The sequence below is a fragment of the Schistocerca nitens genome, chromosome 5 (assembly GCF_023898315.1).
Source record: "Schistocerca nitens isolate TAMUIC-IGC-003100 chromosome 5, iqSchNite1.1, whole genome shotgun sequence".
Lineage (NCBI taxonomy): Eukaryota > Metazoa > Arthropoda > Insecta > Orthoptera > Acrididae > Schistocerca > Schistocerca nitens.
In genome coordinates, this window is record NC_064618.1 from 508,169,182 (window position 1) to 508,194,885 (window position 25,704).

The following is a 25,704-nucleotide window of genomic DNA, read 5'->3' on the forward strand; positions in this document are numbered from 1 at the left end:
CCTTCCCCTCCACCTTCAATTTCTTCAGTTGATGCAGTTTTCTGTAATGTAGTACTACCTTGTACAGAAGAGAAACATGGATGACAGACACTACAGACGAGAAGAAACCGAAGCTTTTGAAATTTGGGAGTTGCTAAAGGATGGTAAGGATTAGGTGGGTAGCAAATGAAGAGGTACTGCATCGAATAAGGGAGAAAAGAAGGGATAGCTTGGTAGGATGAGTTCCGAGACGTCAAACAGTAGTTATTTGTGTAGTGAATTAAAAATTGACACAGGAAATGAGAGATGAGAAACCAGCTTCAAGAGGATTTTTTTTATTTTATTTTATTCTTTTTTTATTTTATTTTATTATAAAGAGACATGCACAAGACTGAATCATGTGGACTGTGGAGTGCTACATAAAACCAGTCTTCGAACTAAAAACCAAAACAACAACAAAATCTCAAAAAAAGACTGCAGAAGTATCCAGCCAGATCTTGACAAGATTTCAAAGTAGTGCAAAGTTTAGCAACTTGCATTAAACGTTTATAAATGCAGATGTGAAATTCAGAAAACGCAACAACATAGTTTCCTTTGAGTAGAATATCAATGAGTGCACTAATTGACTGTTCTGTTGGTTCTTGGTAGAATATTTTATACGTTATGAATGAAAAACACATTCCATTTGCGTGATATTGTGCAATATGTATTGTTTAACTAACCGGTATTCGGCTGTTGTACCGTTCTCAGTACAAAGTTGAATGTATGCGGCTATAAATTTCCTGAGATAAAATATTATAAAGTAGGTGCAGCCAAAGAATATTCTATTCACCATCAAAGATGCCAGTTACTATCGTTCGGTATAACACTAAAGCCAGAAGAATATTTCCATAAAATATGAAGTTTCTGTCATCCTTGACCGTCAATCGAGATATTCTTTGGATGTGCCTAGTTCAAAGACATTGATCTCACAAAGTACGCAGCTACACATATTTATCTTTGTACCTGATGATGGGCTAACAGCCGAAAACTGTTTAGTTAAATAATAAATATTTTAGAATATTACGTAAGTGTCGTGTGTTCTTCATTCATACCATCAATGGTCCACAATTCGAATCAGTCAACTCACATAAATACCTCGGTGAACCAGTTTGTAGGAATATGAAATGGAATTACGACATAGGATCAGTGGAAGAAGGGAGACTTCAGTTCGTTAGTAGGCCACTAGGTAAATACAGTTAGCCTGCGGCGGAGACTGGTTACAAACATTCTTTCGAACCTTCCTCGAAAATTGTTCAAGTGTGGAAGACTCATATCAAAAAAGATCTAAAGGGGATATTGACCTTAACACATGGGGTAGGCATGAAGCGCTTACTTGCTACAGTGCTACAGTGCATCCGTCGAAATACTGGCGGTTGTCGACGACGCCTCCCGGCTGAATTCCCTTAAGTTATTTGAAATTATTTATTTGTTTGCGGGTATATGACTGCAGTTCTGGTACACACAGTATCTTAGCACACTGGTAGAGAACCCAGAACAAAATGGTACAGTCCATTGATAAAGTGAAGTACGGTGCGGTACTTCCTTTCCTGCATTTGAAGGGGAACAACATTGCGTCAGTCAGCTTCGAGATGGTGGAAATGTGCGGCAACAATGCATGCACTTCCCATTGTGGTCAGAAAGTGTGAATGAAGCAGAAGAAAGCGGAAGACCGGCGTTTCACAGTCAGGGCGACAGTGTAAAAAATGGAAATCAGTTTTCAACATCTTGCACGTTTTGAACATAACAAGGGTCTCCACCCGCAGGGTTCCGCAAGTGCTCACACCCATTCAAACTGCCCCTGAATCCTGGCAGCAGCGGCAATATTTCGGCTATGTCAGGCGAACCCAGATAATTTATTTAGCCGCCTTGTGACTAATGGACAAGTGGATGCATCACTGTGACCCCCAGACAAAGTAAAAAAGGAAGGAGTGGAAACATGCAAATCTACCACCGGCAAAAAAGACGAAGATCTAGCTGGGGCTGGATGATGCAGAGTGTATTTTGTGTGAGAATTCCTAAGGGACCAAACTGATGAGGTCATCGGTCCATAGACTTATACACTATTTAAACTAACTTATGCTAAGAACAACACTCACACCCATGCCCGAGGGAGGACTCAGACCTCTGGCGGGAGGGGTCGCGCAATCCGTGACATGGCGCCTCAAACCACGTGGCCACTCCATGTGGCAGTGTAGTTTGAAACTGCCATAGTGTGATGCTAACAGACTATGTTCGCAAGAGACAAGCCATAACAAGAGCATACTACTTAAATCTCGTGACAAACTCAGTGGAGGCTTTCAAGACGAAGTGTCGTGGAAAGCTGTCAAAGTAGTTGTTGCTCCACGATAAAATTCCAGCTCATTCTGCACAGGATAATCGCGCATGCTGCTTACCCCGTATTCTCCTGAGGTGGCACACACTGACTTCTTCCGCTTTCTTCGGATGAAGAAATCATTGCATGGTAGCTGTTCCCAGAACGAACACGAAGTTATTTACCAGTTCGAACATTTTCTGGACCGGCAAACTGCAGACTCCGGCAACCACCGTAGGAAAAATGTGTCGAACTGAAATGGGAATATTTAAATAATCACTAACATCATCGGTAAATTTAACTGTCGCAGATTGATTTTCTCGGGGTGTCAATTTAAAACTTTATACTACTACTAAATTGTTGAGTCATTTGAGGATGCTTGTTGACACATCGCCTGTTGGCTTTTGTCTCGGGATCTTCGACCTGCGTTTCTTCAACGATTTTCCTGAAGTTTCGCCAGTACGAATGGCTAGCGAATCGACAACGTAGGCTACTCGCGCCGGCGAGAAGGGTCATATGGTACGACCGCAAAAATCTTGGACTTACGGGAGAACGTTAAAGCCAAAATTTAATCTGGCAGTCGCTTGAAAATAGACGTCAACTATTCCACGAAAGCCCATTTACAAAATATCAAGTATCAGTACTAAGGAATCTATGAATATACTACAGCCCCCTACGTATCATTTCCGTAGCGACGGGGAAGATTATATTAAACCAACTAAAGTACGAACAGAAGCATTTAATCTTTCTTTCGTCGTCGATACACGTGGTACCGCAGAGAGTCCGCTCTGCCAAATCCGGTGGTTGGAATTATATTTATTATTATGACTTTGTTTCGAGTTCTTTTGAAATAAAGCTTATTAATGATTCGTAATTTAAAGGATTCTCAGTATATTCGTGTTATGGGTTCAATTGTTAATTTTATGACTTCACGGTGTTTTTCAGAAAAAGCCGAACCGAGATGATCCTGCTTCCCTCGCAGAACTGCCAAGCTGTGCTCTCCCTCCTGCCTCCTGCTCCCGTCCAGCGCTTAACGCTAAATTGCCGTAATTTTTTCTACAGATTTAGCAAATTTCACAATTTGAAGTATTGAAAACACTGCACGCATCAGTTAGCATACACAGCGAACCCTCGTTTCATCTGTGCCTTGAAAATGACTGGTTGTTCATCTGTCAAAATACTGGTGGTTGTCGACGTTACCTAGCTCCATACCCGTAAAAAGTAAAGTTGTATGACATGAATGCCTGCGTAGGGGGCCTGCCGTCTCATTGCACCGCGCCCGTAGCCACCTTTCTTTGACGAAGTAGGATTGCTGTGTGTGAATGTGTATCTGCTAGCTGTAAATGACTATAATGGTGCAAATGTAGTGCAATGTCGTGTTGGAGATGATGAGAGAAGACAGAAGTCGAAACCCGGTACTGGAACATAGCCTACTCCTCTCGAAGAGCATCAAGACGGCTCATCATCAACAGTGTGACATGCCCTCACTTTATGAGACACTGTGGAGAGGGTTGAAATTTAATCCAGGACATTAGAGCGAAGACTGTTGATCAAGGTCTGTAGGTCCGTACACCACCACCCCTCTTATCCCTTGTACCATAAAGGCTGAAAGGGTCCTGTAGCCACCTTTCATTGCCAACTCTCGTAGTGGTCAAGTCGGCAAAGAGGTTTCCGCTACTTGTGAGAAATCCACCTGCGTTAGGTTGGTGGCGGAAATGGCATCCTGGGGTTTTCCGGTCCACGCGGAGCGTGGAAGAGGCTGGAGAAGCGGGAGGCAGTCTGCCGCCGGTACGGGAAGCGTACACAGCTGTGCTCCAGTCGAAGAAGGGTGAGTTGGACTGACCGCGTGGCGCGTTGTCACATAGAGAGGGGAGCTTTTAGCTTTTGGTCTCGAATTTCGTCTTATAAAGATTTATTTGCTGGGTTGCAGCAGGGAATGCAAGGCTTTTGTAGACTTTCAGTTTGATTCCCAATGCAGTCTTGACTTTGATCCGTGAGAGGAACGCAGCACAAAGGAGTTGCATATGTTGAAGTGCCCTCGGTTCAGTGTGAATGTTTATGTGCCTACAACTGTGTGTGTATGCTTCTAATCTTTTCCGGATCTTGGTAATTTTTGTGTATTTGTGAATTTTCTTTGTCTCATGTGATTAAAATTTGGCCACGGTCCATAGAAATTGTCTCCGCGGACCGAGTGGGCACGCGAGTCTGTCATGAAACGTGTAGTATTTCACAAGCAGTTGTACATAGTTAGCATGCAACAGCAGTCTATAGATGCACTACATCAATGTTTTAAGGAATAAATAATTTTGCCTTCAATCTTATCTTGTGTACCGATGTTACGTCGCCGTTACCTTCGCCATTTACCTTGTAGTTTTCCTTGTTGGCCCACCTATAGCGTTTCCATGTGCACAGGTGTAGTGATTAGTGTCCCTTTTTCTATCTGAAACAAATGCTCTCGAATAGATCGTGTTTTCACGAATCTTGCTGCAGGCTGCACTTACGCATGGTGTTCACGCCCTCTTTACTTTACTCAATATTTGATTCACGGGAAGAATGCCTGGATCATATTAATAACTACATCCCATTCTTTATCAATGACTTTACAATGAATGTTCTTTTGTGAGTTTTTCTTATTAATAAATTAAGTAATTTTCCGACTCAGTGCTACCTCTTCTTTGTCGTGTGGCTAGAGTTGGTGGCGACCCTATCTTTTATATTGATTTCAGTGTCAAATAGCATTTTCTTATTCAAAGTGCGCGTGGCTCTTTTAGCTATCAGGATACATTCAAAGGGCGCTTCATGCTTCTTGCACATAGCGTCCTTTTATTCACGCTACTTACAAGGCAAATGAAAAATTATATGAATGCAAGGTGTCTGTTCTTTTGGACACCAGAACAAAAGAACATACACCACTTATTCATATAACTGATTGGCCTCGAAGGGCCATGAATCCACGACTCTGAGTGCGGATGTACATTTACGTTCGACATCCAGTGGTAATCCAAAATCAGCATCACGGAGGATATGCACAGGGACTGCAGATAGGTGGCGCTAGATGAAAATGTAAGCCGGTCGGGAAGCGTGCCTAGACAGTCTGCAGATTTGCGCTGAACACTATGTCTGCGTGGCTCAGTGATTAACGCAACTGCCTAGTAAGGGGGAGATCCCGGGTTCAAGTCCCAGTCTGGCACACGTTTTCACTCGTTACCGCTGACCCGCCCAAAGTCCCGATGCAGCTGATATCATTAGTTACTTCCCTTTCCTTTGCTTTCCCCCTTCCCCTTCCTCACATAAAGGTAAAATTGTCAACAGCACGTGGCCCACCCGAACGGTCACCCATCCAAGTACTCGCCACTTTCGATGGTGCTTAACTTTGGTGATCTGACATTCAGCCACATGAGTTATTTGAAACATCGATGCGAGAGGAGCTTAAGTTTCAGAGCAAACATACTAACTGGAGGAGCTAGTTAAATTACATACACTACTGGCCATTAAAATTGCTACACCAAGAAGAAATGCATTGGACAAATATATTATACTAGAACTGACATGTGATTACATTTTCACGCAATTTGGGTGCATAGATCCTGAGAAATCAGTACCCAGAACAACCACCTCTGGCCGTAATAACGGCCTTGATACGCCTGGAGATGGAGTCAAACAGAGCTTGGATGGCGTGTATAGGTACAGCTGTCCATGCTGCTGCAACACGATACCACAGTTCATCACGAGTAGTGACTGGCGTATTGTGACGAGCCAGTTGCTCGGCCACCATTGACCAGACGTTTCCAATTGGTGAGAGATCTGGAGAATGTGCTGGCCAGGGCAGCAGTCGAACATTTTCTGTATCCAGAAAGGCCCGTACAGGACCTGCAACATGCGGTCGTGCATTATCCTGCTGAAATGTAGGGTTTCGCAGGGATCGAATGAAGGGTAGAGCCACGGGTCGTAACACATCTGAAATGTAACGTCCACTGTTCAAAGTGGCGTCAATGCGAACAAGAGGTGATCGAGACGTGTAACCAATGGCACCCCATACCATCATGCCGGTTGATACGCCAGTATGGCGATGACGATACACAGTTCAAATGTGTCTTCACTGCGATGTGGCCAAACACGGATGCAACCATCATGATGCTGTAAACAGAACCTGGATTCATCCGAAAAAATGACGTTTTGCCATTCTTGCATCCAGGTTCGTCGTTGAGTACAACATCGCAGGTGCTCCTGTCTGTGATGCAGCGTCAAGGGTAACCGCAGCCATGGTCTTCGAGCTGATACTCCATGCTGCTGCAAACGCCGTCGAACTGTTCGTGCAGATGGTTGTTGTCTTGCAAACGTCCCCATCTGTTGACTCAGGGATCGAGACGTGGCTGCACGATCCGTTACAGCCATGCGCATAAGATGCCTGTCATCTCGACTGCTAGTGATACGAAGTCGTTGGGATCCAGCATTGCGTTCCGTATTACCCTCCTGAACCCACCGATTCCATATTCTGCTAACAGTCATTGGATCTCGACCAACGCGAGAAGCAATGTCGCGATACGATAAACTGCAATCGCGATAGGCAGCACAACAACGTTTCACCAGACAACGCAGGTCAACTGCTGTTTGTGTACGAGAAATCGGTTGGAGACTTTCCTCATGTCAGTACGTTGTAGGTGTCGCCACCGGCGCCAACCTTGTGTGAATGCTCTGAAAAGCTAATCATTTGCATATCACAGCATCTTCTTCCTGTCGGTTAAATCTCGCGTCTGTAACATGTCATCCTCGTGGTGTAGCAATTTTAATGGCCAGTAGTGCATAATCTCCGCCTTTCCTGCTGGCTTTCTTAGCTCAAGTCGTCATTCAGCAGAAAAAGGTAAAAATCTAAAGCCTAATGTCAAATATTATATATATTTCACCACCCCATCTACCAAAACTCAACTGTTGAACATGAGCGAGATGTCCAGGGGGCAGTTGTGTGAACCAAATCCTCACTCTCACCGCGCAAAACCATTTCAGCAATAGGAGTCTGTTCCATACCAGTTGCCTTCCTTGTGATGGTACTTGGGGCGAACGACACTGTGACGACAATGTGTGGTTACAGTCGCAGGCTGACTGTAAGATAAGGTAAAGATAGGAACATAAGATATAGGTGAAATAATGTAGGGGAGATTGTTGTGCGTAGCAACACGTGACAGTTTTCGGCCACTACTTCAGTATCGTGATTGATTGTAGAATCACAAGAAGGAGAGAGTGCCATAAGCAGTTTCCGTCATTTTCTACAGTTTTTGTTGTCGGACATTACGTTGTGTTTCGTGCAGCATTTGTAAATACGAGGGATATCCAGTAAGTAATGCAACACATCTTTTTCTCAGCCAATTGCGGATGAAAGAATGTGTAATTTGTTGTGAAACGTCGTGGAATATTCCGACTCCAGTCCTTATAGTTTCACGAAGTTCCTATAGATGGCGACGCTATACGTAGCCTTCAAAGTGGCGTCTATAACGCAGATGGATTCGTAGCAGAGAGATGTCATTAAGTCTCTTGTGGTGGAAAACCAGAACATCTCATATACTCAGAGGCGCTTCAAATTGTCTGCGGAGACCTGGCAGTGAACAAAAGCACGGGGAGTCGTTGGGCAAGGCGATTGTCATCGTCGCGACGAGGTCGCGCATACCTGTGCGATCTCCGCCGTGCCGACCCCCCGCACACAGCAATGTGGGAGTGTGCGGATACTCTCATTCCAAGTGATCGATAGATCACAATCAAACAGCTCGGTGCACATCTGGACGTCTTTGTTGATAGAACTAACACATTCGTCAGCCAGTTGGGGTACTCAGAGGTGTGTGTCCTCCTCGCCACCTAACAGCAGACCATAAAGAGCAGCGAAGTACCATCAGCGTGGAATTGCTTGCGCATTACGAGGCTGATCGTGACAATTTTTTGTCGATGATCGTCACAGGCGACGAAATATGGGTTTATCACTTCGAACCGGAAAGAAAACGGCAAAGTTCTAAGCCTCATGCTCAACGACGACCTTCTGGGTTTCCGAAGGGTTGTTCTGTTTGATGTCCTCCCTTGTGGTGCAACGATCAATTCTGAAGTGTATCGTACCACTCTAGGGAATTGAAGAAATGATTTCAACGTGTTTGTCACCACAAAAGCTCAAACGAACTTTTCCTTCTCCATGACAGCGCAAGGCCTCACCTATGTCTGTGCATCCGAGAGGAGCCCACAAAACGTCATTGGAGTATTCTTCCTCATCAACCCTACGACCTGGATCTCGCGCCTTCCGACTTCTATTTGTCTGGCCCTATGAAGGGCACACTTCGCGGGAACTAATATTTGTATAATTCGGAGGTTACTGATGCAGCAAAAAGTTGCTTCCGACGTCGACCAGGTCGACCAGTAGGCCACACAGGCCCTGCCAGTAAGATGGCGTTAGGCCGTCGCATTGAATGGAGATTATATAGAAGAATAGGGCTCTGTAGAATGGTGAACAATCTGATGTATTGGAATCCTGAATAAAATCAAATTACTTTCAGAAAAGTGCGCTGAACCGCCGATCCTGTCGCAGCAACTCAGCAACGATGTCTGCAGCAGGGGAAAGAAAGGCAATCTGCAAACCAACAGGCTTCACAACAGCCTAACCGTGTACCCAATATCGACGGTCCGCCGCAGATCAAATTATAAATTCTTTTCCCAGTTACTTGAAAAATCCATAAAGAAAAACAATAATCTGTAGCAGATTCAACCTAGAAGATAAGGATAGACGCAGCAAAATTCACCAGTCCCTGTCGTAGACAAGTTTTATCGCAAAAAAATTTTTTTGACCGTTCAACAAAGTCACAGAGTTTCTATATATTCGTTGTGCGGTCTGACACTCCTTGATATCTTTGCCAGAATAAATTGAAATTCTCCTGATTTTGCCTTAAATAATTAATTAATGTCACTAAAGAATCATTCCTGTTCTCATTCAACGAAATATTCCACTTTAAAACCGATCCTCCCGACCACAATCACCGATGAAGTTTCCAAACAGAATCCTAATACACTTCGCTGTATCGATTGTTTTCAAAATATCAATACGTGTCGACCTCTCACCAATAAAACTTCAAACCAGTCAACCATTGAAGATCGTCCACACTCTCGACAAAACCCTGGCAGAAACTCTTCAAGAAGTCTGAATTTTAATGAAACTTGCAAATCCCACACATAAGTAATATTTCCGATGCATGTCGTAACAACAGAGTCAACTGACTGTTCCAACTCCCAACTCGAAGTTTTATTAACAGTTGATAACCAATTGACATCCAATTACAAACTTTATCCTTCCAAATTCAACATTGAACTCCTTTTCATTTTATAAAAAAAACATAAAACATATTTTGATAATCCAGAATGAGAAGTTTGGAAGGTAGGAGACGAGGTACTGGCAGAAGTAAAGCTGTGAGGACGGGGCGTGAGTCGTGCTTGGGTAGCTCAGTTGGTAGAGCACTTGCCCGCGAAAGGCGAAGGTCCCGAATTCGAGTCTCGGTCCGGCACACAGTTTTAATCTGCCAGGAAGTTTCATATTTTGATAATGGTCAGCATGATGTTTCAACGGTTCTTCCAGCCGCCGGCCGTCAACTACGATGCAATTGAGGTTAGCTCTCGTCGTCCGCCGCGTCTGGAGTCCCCACTGGATCATCTTGCTGCCACGCTCGACATGAAAGAAATGAAACAAAATCTTTTTAAATAACATGTCTCCACTTAACATACTACAAATAAAAAAATATACAGTATATATTAACATTTCTTACCTGGAGTCGCTCAAGCGGTAAAGAAACGCGATGTTCCCTTATTAGACTTTTGAGACACCACAAAAGAATGTATGGCATTAGTTATTGAACATCTCTCGTAGAAGCAGGCGTTAGATGCTAGTAAGAAGTCAGTAATTCGACACGAGTATCGCTCACCCCCTTGCCTCGCAAGCTAGCTCGCTCTCTGTTATGCTACGGCAATAGGATGTCGCTTTCTTCTTCGGAGACTAATACCGACAATCGAGGTGGCAGCTGAGCTGGTCTTGTTCGCGCACCTGCGCAGCCAGCGGGGACCGACGGCGTGTGTGGTCGGCGCGCGCAGACACCCTACCCGATCAACAATGGCTGCCCCTAAGTAATAACGCCTGTCCCACAAATGAAACTCGTTTCGCCCGGGAGAAACGTATGCATCTCATTTCCCGTGTAAGTGGGCCCATTAGTCCGGGGTCGCGAGGCGCTAAACTTTTGAGATATGGTGGCCCCGGTCCGGTCTCGACGCCGGCGCGCAGCAAATCTAATGCGTGCTTTAGGACGGCACGTGGGTGGGACGACGCAGCTGCAGGGGAGAAACGTGTCCCGCAGGTTACGCTGCGCATTTGTTGCAGTGAGTGCAACACCAAAAACAGAAACTTGTCGAGAACACGACTCTAGCACCGGCAGTGACCTCTGTTGGCAGCCCTGACCCGCGGAGGCAGCTTCGTTATCTTCCTGCTTAACAACGTGGTTACGCTGTAAAAGGAGCATTAACAGCTGTGAATGGCGTGTCTGACACGCCAGAGGACATTCACGTAACATGAATTCGGTAGTAACCAAGTACAGTTGCTAATTACTCTTATTCATATTCAAAGCGGTCTCATTAGAATATTGACGACATAAACTATGTTCAGAAGTGTCCGGACACCCCTATGTAATACGGCATTGACCACTAGATGTCACTTGATTTGGATCCGTTGGTATAAAAGTGTGCGGAGAGTATTGTGTTGCCGGGATGGGGCGAGGGGGAGGGGGGGGGGGGCAGCAGAATGGGCAGAAGAGTTCAACGACTTCGAAGATGGAATAGTAATTGGATGCCACCTGAATAACAAACCCATCAGGTATATTTCAACCATCCTATAACTGCCCACATCTGTTGGTGATGTTACTGTGAAGTTCAAATGCTAAAGAATTACCACAACTTAACCAAGACCAGGCACACGTTGGGGTACTAACGGAGGGGAACAGTCGTGCATTGCGGAAGGTAGTTGCAAAATATCGCATGAAATCAGTGGAGGATATCCCAAAAGAATTCCAAAGTTCTACCACCAGCCAAGCTAGCACAATGCGTACAGAGTTAAATAGAATGGAGCAAAATGGTCGAAAACCACCTCACAATCCACACATTTCTGTAGTGAATGCTGAGCGATATCTGAGCTGGTGCAAAGAGCGTTGCCATTGGACAGGGGATGACTGATTTGGAGCGATGAATCACTTTTGTACCCTATGGCAATGCAGAGGAACAGTTTCTGTTTAGCGAACGCTTGGAGAGCGTTACGTGCCATCATATGTGGTGTCAGTAGTGAATTAGAGAGGAGGTGATGTTACAGAATGGGGCTGTTTTTCGTGATTATGGACTGTTCCCCTTCCTGTGCTTAAGAAAACGTTAAATGCGAAAGGATATGAACAGATTTTACAACATTGTGTACTGCTTACAGTAGAGAAACATTTTGGAGACGATGTTTATTTGCATCAGCAAGAAAATGCAGCCTGTAATAAAGCGGCATCTGATTTGTGGGACAATGGATTTTGGACACAAATATTCCTGAAATGGAGTGGCTGCGCAGAGTGTCAACCTGAATGCAATGAAACACCTTTGAGGTGAGTCTGAACGTCGACTTCGGTCCAGTTTCCAACGTCACTACTTTTTCAGTTTCGACACTTGAGGAAAAATGGCCTTCCATTCCTCTACAGACTTTCAGACAATTCATTGAAATTGACTCATCACAGCCCCAGCCACAGTAAAGGCGAGGGGTGGACACACTTCATATTAATGCCCACTAATAGGTGTCCGGATACATTTTATCAAATAGCGTACAGAGACAGAATTTTAAATACACCGCTGGCGATTAAAACTGCAGCTCAAGGAAGGCATTATGCAACTGACGTAAATCTGGTATGAATGGGACTACATGCTTGGATATGCAAATGATCAGTTCAGCATATTGCTGCACTAACCCGTGCCTTCTTGGTGTCGCAGGATGTCAGGCTTTTGTTCTGAACCGCCGGATCACCAGACTTGTCGCCAATCGAAAACGTTTGGGATGTGGTGAAACGACGGGCGCAGCGCCGTGACCCAAAGCCAACCATTACAGGTGCAACCAGGTGTATGCAGCATGCTTGGCTATACCACAGCACGCCATTTGAGCCTCATACGCGTCAATGTCGGCACGCATGGAACGAGTTATCAGAGTCCATAGAGGACTGTTTGCCTACTACGCAATAGGACGCATGCTGAACCGAGGTGACTGAAATGCTAATCATTTCTGAAGAACATATTAATGCCCTGTGAATACGAACATCCATCTCTAGTCGTTCAGTGTGTTCTGTTTCTTTTTTTCTGAACGTGAGTGTCTGAAGTTTAACGCTAAGCGGTAGCGAAGCGTGGATGATAACCAGTTGAGACCTGAAGATAATACAAATTATGCACTACATGAAAATGCTGTACATTCGATGGGTAGATCAGATAACTAATGATACGTTGAATCGAACTAGGGAGGAAAGAAATATGTTGCACAACTTGACTAAAAAAAGGGGATCGGTCCAGAGACATCAAATGTTCAAATGTGTGTGAAATCTTATGGGACTTAACTGTTAAGGTCATCAGTCCCTAAGCTTACACACTACTTAACCTAAAGTATCCTAAGGACAAACACACACATCCATGCCAGAGGGAGGACTCGAACCTCCGCCGGGACCAGCCCCACAGTCCATGACTGTAGCGCCTTAGATCGCTCGGCTAATCCTGCGCGGCTGAGACATCAAGGAAGCGTCAGTTTGATAAGGTAAGTGAGTAGACGGTGGACGGGATAATGTAGAGGGAGGCCAAAATTTGACTACTGATGCAGATGTGTGTTGCAGTAGTTACGTAGAAATTAGGAGGCTTGTACAGGATAGGCTAGCGTGGAGGACAACTGCATAAAACCAGTTTTCTGACTGAAAACGTAAACAACAACAACATATTTATTTATTTTGAAACATCACTGAAAATCACTGGATGTCAAGAAACTTACAACTGTTTGAAAATTAGCTTACGGAAATATCAATAAATTTCATCTGTTTGCCCTTTCTCCCAGAAATAATCTTTATTTCCATTTTCAGAGGCCATTAAGAATTTCGATACTTGGTAACTTTTTCCCTTATTTCTTAAGAAGCAGACATAGTTTAACTTGGGGATATAACTTATACAGTCAACGTTTTCATTTTGTCTCATATTTTTTTTCTGTTCGCTAGTTCGTTGTTGTATGAGTTTACTCTTCTTTTGCAGACGACTTAACAGCCTTTATTGCCTTAGGCAGACAATAAGGCTACTGCAGCAGGTTCACTAGAAGTTACGTGAAACGATTTTATACCAACAACGTATTTCTCTAAGAAGACGTTACGAGGGACATGGACTGTTGTTGAAACAGCAGGTCCTTCGTTCACTGTGCCTGGTGGACAGGAAAACGTTGGTGTTTATGGTACGACTATAAGCCTACATTCTGCAGATTGGTTTTAGCTATAACACATTCAAGTAAAGAAAGAATGAGAGGTCCGTTATCCTCAGGTTATATAAACAGTTAAAAGGCAGAATATTTTCCGTATTCGACCCGAGTAGGACAACGCTCTGAGTTTTTTTTTTTTTTTTTTTTTTTTTTTTTTTTTTAAGTATGTAGGCCACTACGACAGTAGTTACTCTGAAGAGCGAAAGAAACTGGTACACCTGCCTAATATCGTGTAGGGTCCCTGCGGGCACGCAAAAGTCCCACAACACGACGTGGCATGGTCTCTGAAGCAGTGCTGGACGCAACTGAAACCATGAATCCTGCAAGACTGTACACAAATCCGTAAGAGTACGAGGGGCGGAGATCTCCTCTAAACAGCACGTTGCAAGGCATCCCAGATAGGATAAATAATGTTCATGTTTGGGGAGTCTGGTGGCCAACGGAAGTGTTTAAACTCAGAAGAGTGCTCCTTGGGCCACTCTGTAGCAATTCTGGACGTGTGGGGTATCGCATTGTCCTGCAGGAATTGCCCATGTCCGTCGGAATGTACAATGGACATGAATGGATGCAGGTGATCAGACAGGATGCTTATGTACGTGTCACCTATCAGAGTCGTATGTAGACGGGTCCGACATCACTCCAACTGCACGCGCTCCACATTATTACAGAGCCTCTAATAGCTTGAACAGTCCTCTGCTGACATGCAGGGTCCATGGATTCAGGAGACTGTCTCCATACCCGTACTCGTCCACCAGCTCGATACAATTTGAATCGAGACGCGTCCAACCAGGCAACATGTTTCCAGTCATCAACAGTCTAATGTCGGTGTTGAAGAGCCCAGGCGAGGCATAAAGCTTTGTGTCGTGCAGTCATCAAGGGTACACGAGTGGCCGGCCAGAGTGGCCGAGCGGTTGTAGGCGCTTCAGTCTGGAACCGCGCGACCGCTACGGTCGCAGGTTCGAATCCTGCCTCGGGCATGGATGTGTGTGACGTCCTTAGGTTAGTTAGATTTAAGTAGTTCTAAGTTCTAGGGGACTGATGACCTCAGCTGTTAAGTCCCATAGTGCTCAGAGCCATTTGACCCATTTGGTACACGAGTGGGTCTTCGGCTCCGAAGCCCATATCGATTTTGTTTCGTTTAATGCTTCGCACGCTGACGCTTGTTGATGGCCCAGCACTGAAATCTGCTGCAATTTGCTCAAGGGTTGCACTTCTGTCACGTTGAAATATTCTCTTCAGTCGTCGTTGGTCCCGTTCTTGTAGGATCTTTTCCCGGCTGCAGCGATGTCGGAGAGTTGATGTTTTACCGGATTCCTTATATTCACGGTACACTAGTGAAATGGTCGTACGGGAAAATCCCTACTTCATCGCTACCTCGGAGATGCTGTGTCCTACCATTCGTGCGCCAACTATAACGCTACGTTCAGACTCACTTACATGTTGATAAACTGCCATTGTAGCAGCGGTAACCGATCTAACAACTGCGCCAGACACTTGTTGTCTTATTTAGCCATTGCCGACCGCAGCGCCGCATTCTGCCTGTTCACATATATCTGTATTTGAGTACGCATGCATATAGCAGTTTCTTTGGCGCTTCAGTGTATTTTTAAGCGTTATCGAGTATAGGACGTTGCTCTCGTCCATTGTTTTAAAAACTGCAGAAAACTGCTAGTCGTGGTGTAAATAACAATAATTCTATAAAGGTCAGGGCGGATAAGGAAATTGTTCTTCAATAAATTTGTGGCTATGACACCCGAAATGAGAAAATTTTTGTTTGATAATACTGGTAACGACCATCACTTTGATGTTTGTTCAGACTGTAATATGTGTGAATTCACATATAGTCTCAATAAGCCACAGGGTGCTCTAAATCTAGTGTTTTTTTTTTTTTCCATAACCATCCATGTCGTCTCGTTCGCATACAGTGACTCGTTTATTCTGGCACCTTTTAAAAGCCAAATCTCATAGACAGAACAGTTTTTCTCAGAGTTTCTTTGAAATTTTCGTTAAGTTGGCATTTCTTTGTACTTTTCATCATATTGCAGAAATTGCTGCCTAGTAACACATTTATCCATCTTCTCAATGGGATGTTTATCATGTGTACTTTTTTACTTCTTCTTCGTGGCTGCATAAGCCCACTTACATCCCACTCTGGTTCCCAGCGTGTCTGTCCCCCTGTAATTTGTGCATCATCGACTCGCTCAACGATATAATGCTTGTCTTGCACAGTCCATAAACTTTTACGTCAACGCTGCCAATGCTTTCTCCTTCTCGTCGCCAATAAATTTAATAACCTTAATCGTGAGCCGTCCCGGATGCTCGCGATGGTATTTACCGCCATCACTACTTCCGTACTCGCACCGCTATGTAACAACGCGCCCTTCTTTGGGCTGGAGCGAGGCCGTACCTACATAGTCATGTAACCAAGTTAGTTGCAAGTTTCCCGAGTAATAACAGTAGTGAATACACCCGCGGTGTAGTAACGATTCGTCAAATGGGCACCAACCTAGAACGTTTAAGGCATCGGAAATAAGGCGAATGTAAAATGCGTTTCTGATCAATAATGTTGCAATGACGATGTTAATGCTTCACAGAAAATGTCGTCTTTGTGTCAGAGCAAGAGATTAAGAAGAGAAATCACTATAGAAACTTCATTAATTTCTAGAAGTTACAAGATAATTCGAACATAGGTATGCGTTTAAAAGCAATGAGCAAAATTTTCCTTAGTGTCTTGAGAGGTCGACTAAAAGTGTATATCACAATACATGTCCTCTGATCGAATATGCTGTAGACTGACAGCACCTATTGGGACAATGAACAGTCATCTCCAATATTTTTTAATACATATTTGAATCATGTTATTAAAAATGCATGTTTAGGTTATCGTCCAAATCATTCACCAAAAATTCAGATTGAGTAATATTCAGTCTCAGAAAAAAGAATTATTTTTCTGTGCGTGGATTTCCTGTGATGTGATTGCATATCCACTTTATAACTTTCATTTAGTTGGTGGAGAACTTTGACATTTTGCCCTACGTTTCCATTTGTCCTAGCTTCTACCGAGGACAAACAGGCCGAGATATCCACACCAGGTATACGGGAGCACAATGGAGCCTAGACACACACGTCAGCAGTAGTTGCTCATATACATAACACAGGACACCCTTTTGGCAATGTAGAACTAAATGTCAGTGTACTCCACCGAGTAAATAAAGGTCAAGAAACTGATCTATTGGAAGAACTGGAGATATAATCACAACACAAAAAACATAAAGACAAAATATTGAATGAGAAACTGAAAAATGACTCAATGACGTATTTAAATACTTCGTTGGTATCTTCAAATAACAAAATAAAATAGTGATACGGAACGTAGAAAAATCTACCTTTGTAAAAAATTTACGAATGCATGAAACACATGAAAAATACAATCTGCCTGAGGAAATGGAAGGGGCGAGTGTGGCACCAATTGAATAATATAAGTACACATGATGCTTTTCATCGGTACTACAGTCTATTGACTGGTTTTAGAATGACATGACGGAATGTACACTAGAGACTGCCATAAGTAGTTTCTGCCATTTCCTATACTTTTTGTTGATGTTAGACATGAGATTGTGATTTGTGGAGCATTTGTAAATATTTCGCATTCTACACATTTAAGTGCTCTAAAATTTATAAAAGATATTTGGAATAAGTTGTTAATTCTGCAGGCACAAAATTTTATGATGGATAAAATGCCTTATATTTTTGTAACTATTTGTATAAGACGTGGACAGTTAAGTCATACTTCCTCGATCGTGCGTCATCTTGTACCTTGAAACAGAAGACGGTCTTTTACTATGGAACATGAACTGAATCCTTTAATGTTTAAAGAATTTTACGTGTCTTGAAAACTGATTTTTATTGGGTTCCAAATGGAACTAGTTTCTGATAATACTTACGCTTAATATTTCACTTACTGTTTATTGGTCTGTAGTAGAAGAATAACGTAACAAATGGACTATATAATACAATACTGACAAGATATTCTCGATTCACCTCTTCTAAGATTTAATCAAATGTTTGTTCCTAACTACATGTCCATATTGTGTATCGGAATGCTTTCTCAGACTTTGAAAAATTTTAATTTTCCGGAGTAATTTTGATAACGCCAGTAAAAGGTTACAACACTTAAAAAGTGAATACCATCATTTAAAAATGGGTAGGAAGATATATTAAACTTGTATTAAAGGACCGGCTAGAGGTGAACGTCTGAAAATTGTACTAAGATTCTTTGTAGACAATCTATAGCGTTACTTCTGTTTACTACTGTAAAATATATCTGTGATTCTTACTGTACGCTCGCAGTTTTCAACGTGCGCTGTGGACAATATTTTGTGTGAGTGATGTGTGATACGTATGAGTTTTTGTGTAAATGGCCTACCAGAAAACCGTAAGCATGAAGATTTTTCGCAAATTGGCCATTAACTATTACCAGAAATAGTGCATTACGAAATTGCACGTGCTTGTATATTACAGCGAGTGCAACACATTAACGCAGTAACATAAACAAAACCCAATGGAAAATTGAATATTAGAAAAAAATAGGTCGCTGATGATTACATTTATTCACGCTGTTATTGCCTGTTTATATCACAGTGACAGTGCTCACCAATGTTAACCACAAGCAAGTCCGATTTTCTGCGCCTTTGTTGCACCCCGATTCATGTTCCCTTCCGTGAAAAGCATAGATTTCGAGTTTGATTTTGATTTTATTATTCTTCTCAATTTCTAGAATTATTTCAGTAACTCCACTTTGTGCTTCCCATTGCCGCAAATACAAAATGTGGTGTTAAGTCCCATAGTGCTCAGATCCATTTCAACCATTTGAACAAAATGTGGATGCAAACTCAATTTGGTATCCCAGTCAGACTTCGATATTGGAATCGAATCGAACCGCTAATGGCACTATTACCCCAAGCGCAGCAGTATGTGGCGCTACTGTCGCGTCTAATGGGCATCCCCCGCGCCGAGGTCTCACTCGAAGTCAAACCCTGAGCTTTCTGGGGCTGTGACGTCCAACGGCAGGCCACGCAGTACCTGGTGTTTCCAGTAGATGTCAAATTCAGCGAGTCGTTCTTTTCGAGACTTGTGAAAATGGCTGCAATGTACAGTATTTAACCTATTGTCTTGCTGAAAAATGACGTTTGGGGCGTTGTGCAGAAAGAGTATGGCTACGGGTCGCAGGATGTCATTCACGTAGGTCACACTGGTTACAGTGCCCTGGACACTCACCAAGGTTGTACGTAGTAGCACCCCACACCAGAAGGCCTCGAGTTGACGCTGTGCGTCTAGTGCGAGTGTAGGCATTGTGATGCCGCTCCCCTTGTCTGTGGAGGGCCAAAATGTGGCCGTCATTTTCAAACAAACAGAAACTTGATTCCAGAATGAGATTTTCACTCTGCAGCGGAGTGTGCGCTGATATGAAACTTCCTGGCAGATTAACACTGTGTGCCCGACCGAGACTCGAACTCGGGACCTTTGCCTTTCGCGGGCAAGTGCTCTACCATCGTTCTTTCTTTCTTTATTTTTATTTTTTTTTAATCTCATTTTGTTCGCTATTGTTCGTTGTGTCTGCTCGGGGCGGACGTCGTAAGACATCCATTTATGTTCGTTGTTGATCGATTGACTCAGTTTTTTTATTACAGAGGGCACGTAATAAAAAAAACTGAGTCAATCGATCAACAACGAACATAAATGGATGTCTTACGGCGTCCGCCCCGAGCAGACACAACGAACAATAGCGAACAAAATGAGATTAAAAAAAAAAATGATGGTAGAGCACTTGCCCGCGAAAGGCAAAGGTCCCGAGTTCGAGTCTCGGTCGGGCACATAGTTTTATTCTGCCAGGAAGTTTCAGAAACTTGATTCATTCGAAAATACTATCTGATGTCATTCCTGTTCCCAGTGTCGTCGTTCCATACACCATTGCTGTCTAGAATGTTTCTACATATTCGTCGTAGGTAGGCGGAGAGGTGTACGACGTGCACGAAACCCGTGCCATAATAAACGGCGACGGACTGTCACCCCTGACAGTGTATGACGTGTTACGCTGGTCCACTGTTGCACCAGGGCCGAGCAGGGCACAGATCTGTCCTGCAACGCCTTTCGTATGAGGTGTCGATCTTCTCAGGGAATGGTCTGGCTGGTGCGACCTGACCCTCTCGTCGTGTCCTGCGACCTTCAGTGAACCATTCTGCACACACCCTTTGCACTGCCGAAATTCTTCGTCCCACACGAGCAGCAGTTTACTGGTTGGAATCATCATTTACTCTCATGCAAATCATGCGCCCTCTTTCAGATTCAGTGATTTGACGGTACGGTTCGCGCATACGTCTGAGAGGCGCCTTGTGCATCTGCTCTCAAGTCACACTATTCCATTACCTTCGGTTTATAGCAACAACTATAGCAGCAGGCACATTTTACCGGTAGGTGCTGTTACGCCGCGATATCTATGTTGACATTGAATCCACCAGCCGACATGGTTCAAATACTAATCGTTTCTTCAAAACATACTAATACACATGTCCCGTAAATATGAAAGTCCTACCTCTAGTCGCTCAAGGTATTCCATTTTTTCTGAACATGAGTGTATCTTCAGAAAAGAACTCGTAACACTGAAATTTATATTCTATCCTAATAAATTTCACTTTTAAAGTGATGTTTTTCTAGCTACTGCGTCTGCAAGTTATATCCCCTCGAATCCGCGCATCACCACTTACTTTTCTGAGTAAAAAGTGTAACTTATCTGCTACTTTTACTGTCTCATCCGCTAATGTAGTTTCCTCAGCATCAACTGATTTGACTCATATACATCCCATTACCCTTATTTTATTTTTAATAAATTCACATAATAACTTCATTCCTTTGAACTGCTGTCCTTTGGCGTCACTGACAAAATTAAATATCGCCGTCAGACCTAAAAGTTTTTATTTCCTCTTCCTGACCTTTAATTCTCTCTCCAAATATGACTTTTGTTTCGTTTACTGCTTGCTCTTGTACCGATAGAATAACCGGGGAAAGGGTACAGCCCTCTCTCGCTCCTGTGTATTCCAGTCAACACTGTTAAAATCTTACACTAACTGCACCTATACTGTAAACGTAAGTCTGGTTCTCTTTCGACTATCTTCTGTAAATTGCACGATCAGTATTGACTCGTGCCTTTCTACATTTCTCCGGACCCAGAACCCTTCTTCCAGAAGATAGGCTTCTACCAGTTATTATTTTCTTCTGTAAATAATTCACGTCAATAGTTTACTACTATGACTTATCAGACTCGTGAATTTGTAATATTCCTACCTGTCTGCGCTTCTATGGAACTGGAATTATTAACAATTGTCGTATAAACCACAATGCGAAAGCGAATTTAAATAGAAAATGCTACAAAGTGCGCACGAAAAATTGTGAACCGTACCTATCTTTACTTTTTTTGTAACTTTGCATTTAAATATAAGAAATTTACATGAACTACAACTTTGAGAACAGTCTGCACCCAGGGGAGGTTGATCTACACTCCTGGAAATTGAAATAAGAACACCGTGAATTCATTGTCCCAGGAAGGGGAAACTTTATTGACACATTCCTGGGGTCAGATACATCACATGATCACACTGACAGAACCACAGGCACATAGACACAGGCAACAGAGCATGCACAATGTCGGCACTAGTACAGTGTATATCCACCTTTCGCAGCAATGCAGGCTGCTATTCTCCCATGGAGACGATCGTAGAGATGCTGGATGTAGTCCTGTGGAACGGCTTGCCATGCCATTTCCACCTGGCGCCTCAGTTGAACCAGCGTTCGTGCTGGACGTGCAGACCGCGTGAGACGACGCTTCATCCAGTCCCAAACATGCTCAATGGGGGACAGATCCGGAGATCTTGCTGGCCAGGGTAGTTGACTTACACCTTCTACAGCACGTTGGGTGGCACGGGATACATGCGGACGTGCATTGTCTGTGTTGGAACAACAAGTTCCCTTGCCGGTCTAGGAATGGTAGAACGATGGGTTCGATGACGGTTTGGATGTACCGTGCACTATTCAGTGTCCCCTCGACGATCACCAGTGGTGTACGGCCAGTGTAGGAGATCGCTCCCCACACCATGATGCCGGGTGTTGGCCCTGTGTGCCTCGGTCGTATGCAGTCCTGATTGTGGCGCTCACCTGCACGGCGCCAAACACGCATACGACCATCATTGGCACCAAGGCAGAAGCGACTCTCATCGCTGAAGACGACACGTCTCCATTCGTCCCTCCATTCACGCCTGTCGCGACACCACTGGAGGCGGGCTGCACGATGTTGGGGCGTGAGCGGAAGACGGCCTAACGGTGTGCGGGACCGTAGCCCAGCTTCATGGAGACGGTTGCGAATGGTCCTCGCCGATACCCCAGGAGCAACAGTGTCCCTAATTTGCTGGGAAGTGGCGGTGCGGTCCCCTACGGCACTGCGTAGGATCCTACGGTCTTGGCGTGCATCCGTGCGTCGCTGCGGTCCGGTCCCAGGTCGACGGGCACGTGCACCTTCCGCCGACCACTGGCGACAACATCGATGTACTGTGGAGACCTCACGCCCCACGTGTTGAGCAATTCGGCGGTACGTCCACCCGGCCTCCCGCATGCCCACTATACGCCCTCGCTCAAAGTCCGTCAACTGCACATACGGTTCACGTCCACGCTGTCGCGGCATGCTACCAGTGTTAAAGACTGCGATGGAGCTCCGTATGCCACGGCAAACTGGCTGGCACTGACGGCGGCGGTGCACAAATGCTGCGCAGCTAGCGCCATTCGACGGCCAACACCGCGGTTCCTGGTGTGTCCGCTGTGCCGTGCGTGTGATCATTGCTTGTACAGCCCTCTCGCAGTGTCCGGAGCAAGTATGGTGGATCTGACACACCGGTGTCAATGTGTTCTTTTTTCCATTTCCAGGAGTGTATTTGTTGAAATGGTCTAGACTAATGGCTAATTAGAAGAGGTGAGGATGAAGAGTTTTAGTTTTGTTGGTGGTGGTTTGGCTTTGCGCTTGTATGAGTATGTGGGCTGCATTTATTAAAGGAGAATAGCGAATTCATGGTGGCGCAATCAAAACGTAGATGGCGGGACTTGCTATGAGGACAGGGGGGTCAGTTTTTAACATTGTGCGTTTGATCGTCGTTTTATTGGAGAGAGCGGAAGTATAGCAATGCTGTGTGTTTGGATTTTCAGTATTCAAGTTAAAGGTACTGGGGTAAATGAACGTAGCAATTTTGGATAAGGTGATCGATGAGTGAACAATATTCAGTAAACACTCTGGCCATTTAGCTGGGACTGTTTTTAATATGGCTCTGGATTACAGTATAGAATTGCATGACTGGGATGCAGTTTATTTCCCATCCAACCTCCTCCACCGTCATCTCTGGATTAAAACCACTTACCACAGTAATAGGTGTAGGCCTGTGGCGCGGAGGAGGTGGTTGTTTAGTTCAATGAAGAGGAAAAGAGAAAATCTGGTGGGCCACAAAACTCAGGAAGCTGGAGGAGTAGTTGTATGTGTGTAGGCTGTAGTCTGAGGAATTTGTAAGGATAGAAGCACTGTAGGGATACTGTTTGCATGATTTTATAGTGAAGTGTATAGTTTCAGGCTTCATGCAAAAATGTTTTGTGTGTTAAGCTGAGTAAGTGTGTGTGTGTGTGATTCGCTGAGAAGAACAGGCAGGTGTGTTGAATGGGATAGAGTGGGGTGTCTTTGATGGGCTGGATGTTTATCCATATATTGACTGTTGCCTTCTTTCAACTAGGGTTTTGATTGTAGATTGAATGATAACATGGGCAGTGAATCATCTCTTCTGAGGTCTGGAGTGTATGATACCACAAGCCTGTATGTCTTAGCCTGTGATGTCTGAGTGACGTTGGCGTATGTAACTGGAAATAAGGAAGGTTAGTCATCTTGGGGTTGAAGCTCTTTTGTCCATGTTTGCTTTAACAATGCATATGTTTCTTGGGGTTGAAGCTCTTTTGTCCATGTTTGCTTTAACAATACATATGTTTTTGGATGGGGCCCGCCTTTAGCAAAACACAATTTCGTTTTTTATCCCAAACATATTTCACTGCAGTTGCAAAATCATCAGTGAGTTTTTATTTTATGGCTGTTAAACATAAAGAATGTTCATTACTAGAATGAGATTTTCACTCTGCAGCGGAATGTGCGCTGATATGAAACTTCCTGGTAGATTAAAACTGTGTGCCGGACCGAGACTCGAACTCGGGACCTTTGCCTTTCACGGGCAAGGCAAAGCTGTGAGGACAGAGTGTGAGTCGTGCTTGGGTAGCTCAGTTGGTAGAGCACTTGCCCGCCAAAGGCAAAGGTCCCGAGTTCGAGTCTCGGTCCGGCACACAGTTCTAATGTGCCAGGAAGATTCATGTTCATTACTGTTTGTACACATGTAAATATTAGTTTTTAAAATCGTAATTACAGATTTTCGAAGAAGATTGTGAATTCATTCCTTTTTACTGCATGGTGTGGTTTTCTTGATGTGCTGTTTTTAAAGTGACTGATTTCTTTCATAGCAATAAAATAAAAGCCCACTGATGATGCTGCAACTGCAGTGAAACATGTTTGGGATAAAAAATAAAATTGTATTTTTCTAAAGGCGGACCCCCATCCAAAAACATATGTAGTGTTAAAGCAAAAATGGACAAAAGAGCTTCAACACCAAGATGGTTATTTCGACAACCTGCCAGGCAAGCTCTACGACAAATTCCGGAACACCACAGCAAAGTTACAACAAACTATTTTAAATACCAAATTCAACAAAATTTGTCTTTTACATAATGTAATACCTAACTATATACATGTAAATATAAACAGTATGTCACCTGCATCCGAAAATGCCAAACACAAAGCCGAAATTGAGTGGCTGAAGCGATTAATTAGATACCTACACACAAAAACGCAGGAACTCAATGTTGAACTATTCAAAATTCACCTGGAACAAGGAAATCACATCAAAATCACTGAAATATTTAATGATATCATTAATACAGTCAAACAAAACACAGAAACACAAATAAAATCAAAATGGAATAAACAACAAGAAAAACTAAACACCATTTAAAACATAAACATAATGAAATCATTACACATAAAAGTAGAAAGTAAACAAACCACACATTCCAAAATGTCTGGTCAATCTGACTGATATACAATTAACTAACCAAGAAATAAACTTTCTAGAAAAAGGCCCAAAATACAATGTCAACACACACATTACACACAAGACAGTGGAGAATCTTATCACAGGCAGTGAATACATCATAAAACAACAAGAAAGAAACAGTACCCCAAACTTCGATGCTGGTCTGAGAAGAGAACTACTTGCAGAAGAAATAAGATGCACAATAAAGGAAAATAAAAACAACATATGGACAGGAACAAAAACTGAAGAAGAATAAACCTCCATAAAAATAAAGGACAAGCTTAAAAAGAATGAGGCACTCATTACAAGATCAGACAGGGACAGCACCATGATAATAATAAAACAGGATGAATACAGGGATAAAACCTCAAAATTTCTGGAAGACAACAACATAACAAAGCTAACCAGCGACCCAACACAAAGATACTAGAAAAACATATTAACACTTCTAATATTCACAAATCAGAAAGTGTAGTGGCTGAAACAAAAGAATCCCCAGGCACCCACATTGAACAGCCTACTGAAGCACCACAAGGAGGGCATTCTGATACGCCCTGTTGTCTGTTTCAGAAGTGCACCCACATATCACTTAGCCAGTGAAGTGCAAACATACTTACAGAAATATTACATAT

General features: G+C 43.5%; 1 non-coding gene across 1 annotated transcript; it reads left to right on the plus strand.

Annotated features, from left to right (window-relative positions):
* Positions 1–24,194: 24,194 nt before the first annotated feature.
* On the plus strand, positions 24,195–24,269 carry Trnaw-cca (transfer RNA tryptophan (anticodon CCA)). Its single transcript has one exon. It is a non-coding gene; the product is annotated as a tRNA-Trp (tRNA).
* Positions 24,270–25,704: the final 1,435 nt, after the last annotated feature.